The sequence below is a fragment of the Thalassophryne amazonica genome, chromosome 16 (assembly GCF_902500255.1).
Source record: "Thalassophryne amazonica chromosome 16, fThaAma1.1, whole genome shotgun sequence".
Classification (NCBI taxonomy): Eukaryota; Metazoa; Chordata; class Actinopteri; order Batrachoidiformes; family Batrachoididae; genus Thalassophryne; species Thalassophryne amazonica.
Window position 1 is genome coordinate 19,309,157 of NC_047118.1, and position 4,547 is coordinate 19,313,703.

The following is a 4,547-nucleotide window of genomic DNA, read 5'->3' on the forward strand; positions in this document are numbered from 1 at the left end:
CAACAAATCATCGTACTATAATTTGAGAAACCATTGTATTTTTGTTTGTTCCATGACCCCTCTGTTCTTTGGCCATTTGTCACCACACTTGCTGTGTGCATGTAAGTTTACCCCAGAATTTTTTTTTTTTTAACCTTTATTTAACCAGGTCAGTCCCACTGAGATCAAGATCTCTTTTGCAAGGGGGACCTGGACAATTGTAAAGTTTACAATCCACCTAACCTGCATGTGTCAGTATGTGGGAGGAAGCGGAAGCACCCGGAGGAAACCCACACAAACATGGGGAGAACATGCAAACTCCACTCAGAAAGACCACAGGTGGGAATAAAACCCATGACCTTCTTTCTGTGAAGCAACAGTGCTAACCACTAAGCCACTGTTGTTGTGAAAAGTGTGATGACACGGACCCACAACAGGGGGCGTAAATGAATGCTCAATGGAAATACAAAGTAACAATTTAATGTGAAAAGTGCACAACGGATACAGATACCACTCAATACTACAGTCAATTATGAAGTTGGTGTCGTGTTGGCAGGCTCGAGGATAGGAGACGCTCGTCCAGAGAAGAGTCGGGACCCACACGATTTCCACCGCCAATGGATCTGGAACACCCCGGAGCCGCCAAGTCCTGAGTCCCCAGGTGGCCACCGTCTCCAGCTGTCAGATCGGGTACTGCTGGCAGGAAACAGAAACAGTTAATAGTGGGTGTGTGTGTACACACCCAGTAAAACAGTCAGCAGGTAAATCCTTTTGGAGAAAACACCACCTCCTGATCTCACTACTTCCTTGAGTTACACGTGCAGCCTCCACTCAACGAGTGTAAGAGTGTAGAGCGGGAACGCCAACTCTTACCAACTCCCTCCAACTCGGCAGACAGTGGAAAGAGCTGCAAACTCAAAAGCACAGTTCAACAGCTACCAGCTCAGATGCAAAATAGGTCACAACTTAGCTGAATTACACAACGGCTGAGTGTCTACCTGAACGGTTTGACGATTTCTCGGCAAAGATGTGGTGTCTTCTCCAGGCTTTTATGGGTGAGGTGTGATGAGGTGATAAGTGACAGCTGTCAACTCAAGTTCCTGGCGGTGGCTGCGCCCTCTGGTGCCTGAAGCCCGCCTTCAGGCAGGGCGCCCTTTGGCGTTGGGCCAGCAGTACCTCCTCTTCGGGCGGCCCACACAACAACTGTGCTACCCAGAATTTCCATGAAGGGGTTTGTTTTGGGAAAGGTAAAGGTCATTTGGGTCAGAGATCAAAGTTTTGGTTTATCAGTCTGTTTGTTCTCCAGGTACTTTGACTGATTCCCACCAAACGTGTAAAAAATTTTTTACAGGGATCAAAGGTCAAATTATAATATTTACTCTGATGTCCACCAAACTTGGAAAAATATGGAAATGGGTAATTGCCCAGGAGAGGTCAGCTTTGCCAAAGGTCAATCATTCAAGTCAAAAGTCAAAATTTTCAGTCTGATTTGCACCAAAGAGGGCACACATACGCAGGTGGGGTGCCTATTTGTTGGCCTGCACTCAAAAAACTGACTCATTGGATTGGATTTCCATCTAATATATGTAGTCCCAACTAAATTAAATTATCTGGCATGTATGTGCTTTGAGTTTATCAGATGGAAATCCTGCACATAATTGAATTGACTTCATCCAATGCGTCATTGTTTTTATTATTATTATTGTACTCATCCCAGATCCTTTTGCTGAATTCTACCAATCGTTTTGAGTCAATAAAGGTTGACCCCAAAATTGTTCTTTAAGAATTCATTTGGGCAAAGCTCAAGGTCAAAACATTTGATTTTCAACCTGTTTTGGACCAAATGGAGCCCACACTTAGGCGGATTCCAGAACTCACCTGGCAAGGCCAGCCAGAGGTCAGTCATTTGGGTGAAGATCCAGATAAGTGTGGTCAAACATCAGATTGCCGTATCCTGAATACTGACAACTCTGCAAGAGGTTTAGACTCTTTACCCTGTGTACCAATAGGGGGCAGTGTTTCATTGTTGCTCCTCAGAGCAGAGCTGCAGTTGCACTGTGAAGGAATTCCCCCTCTCTTCTAACACCTGTTTGAGTATTGAATAGGATTTGTTTCTACCCTATATAGTTAAAATGTATTTGTGACTTTTCATGTTCTCAGAATGAGACGTGCTTACTGCAGTACAGTTAATAAAGCCCAATACTGCCTGCGTGTATCAGCATTATGGACAATTTACGTATGTATAATTGTGAGTCTGCACGCCCTTGCATATGCACTCACATTTGCATGTGCATGTCTGTGGACCAAGTTAGTGATCTGTTGATGGATATAAAGAGGTCATGGCCCTCTCCCCATCAAAGCCCCTCCCTCAGACCCCCCTTGTCCCTCACACACACACACCCTGCTTTGTGTTGTGTGAGAGAATGTGACCTGGTTCCCATCCCTGAGGAGGGGTGAGCACTAATGACGGCCTCCTCAGACACATCCCTCTCCAACTGGCCTCTTTAGCCCATTGGCCCCGGACTCCACGCTCCACTGAGGGACAGGGCTGCAATCTACCCTGGACAGCTTAGGTGGAGTTTGCATCATCTGCAGGCACCCATCCTGTCTTCTTCTTTGCCTCAGCCAGGCTGGTTGTGCTCACCAGGCTGTTTGGTGCAACTGGTTGCAGACATGTAGTTTGTGTGCAGTGCACGGTGCCACCGCTCTGTGTATGTGTCTTCATCAGAGGCGACAGCTCTGCACAATGGAACAAAGGCGCTGTCAATCACATTCAAATGTGTGTGTGTGCATGTGCGTGTGTGTGTGTGTCTGCACGGGTGGGGGGAGGCTGCGTGTCCTGAATGTTCAGGGAGATGCCAAGGCCCAGTGAAGGATGCTGAAGGTCAAAGGGGGGAGTTGGATTTGGGAAAATGAGAAATCGGGTGTCCAGGCATGAATGAAAGACCTGTTTACTAATTAAAGGAAAACAAAAGTTACAGTCAAGTAAGAACTCTCATACCACTGTTGTACACCTCTGTGTCATGCTTGTGTTTTAATGAGGGCAGTGTGACAGTGGCTGCGTTTACATGCTGTTAATATTCGGGATAAGGTCAATATTCCGGTTTCTGAATCATTAGGAATAACCCGTTTACATGCTTAAGCAGACAGAGTTACTCCTGTATACATGGTTATTGGTATCATTTTGAATATCCCCATCTAAACAGCGACGCACGTCTTTCACTGGTGCTTGATTTGGTCTGGCATTAATGCAAATCCTGCTTCACGTAACTTTTTGGCCACCTTCATGTAAATGTTGCTACCTCTGTACTTTCTACCATCAATAAAAGACATTATATTCATGTCTTTCACAATACTAATGAAGTACTCGGTTTCCTCCTCGCTCCAGAAGTGTGGTGCTGTGCTGCCGCGTCTGGATTTCCCCATGCTTGTTTACCTCTGCTTCTGTGGCGTTTGTTCAGTTTTATTTAAAATAAACCTTGATCAAAACAGAACTTTTTCACCATATTGGCTCTAAAGTGTTTGAGTTAATCACTTATGACCTTGTGTTTGATCATGCAGGGTCATTCTAATTCAGAAGGTCATGTGACATATAGAAAGGTGATACTGCAGGTAAAATAAGTATTGAATACTTCACCATTTTTGTCAGTAAATATTTTTTAAAATGTTACTGACATGAAAATTCCACCAGATGTTGGTAAGAACCCAGGTAATCCATACATACAAAAAAAAGAAAAAAGAAATAAGAACAGAAATTAAATCATGTGGAATAAAATAGAATGACACAGTGAAAAATACTGAACATGGTTCTTGAAATTCATTGACTAATCATGCAAAAGTCTTTGTTGGTAATGATACCTTCAAGACACCTCCTGTATGGAGAAAGTAGTCGCATGCATTGCTCAGGTGTGATTTTGGTGCATTATTCCACACAAACAGTCTTCAAATCTTGAAGGATCTGTGGACCTCTTCCATGAACTCTGATCTTTAGTTCTTTCCATAGATTTTCTCATGGATTCAAGTGATGTGATTGGCTGGGGCATTCTAGCAGCTTTATTTTCATTCTGTGAAACCACTTGAGAGTTTCCTTAACTGTGTGCTTGGGGTCATTGTCTTGTTGAAATGTTCTCCCTCATTTCATCTTCATCATCCTGGTGGATGGCAGCAGATTTTTATGAAGAATGTCTCAGTACATTTTTACATTCATCCTTCCTTCAATAATACATATCAATCAATCAATCAACATTTATTTATAAAGCGCTTTACAGCACCGACTGGTGTCCAAAGTGCTTAACATTAAAAACACAAATTTACAAAATAAAACACATATAAAATAAAATTTTAAAACAACACATAAAAAAAGAACATAAAAATAACAGAACATGTCACCTCCCCACTAAGTGTTATATGACTTTTGAAAGAGCCGGATGCTGAAAAACAGCCCCACACCATGACGTTCCCTTCTCCAGACTTCACTGTTGGGTTGGTGTTTTGGGCTGTGCAGTGTCATTTATGGTGTGTGTATTTTGGCATCCTAAGAGTTCAATTTTGGCCTCATCTAACCAGAC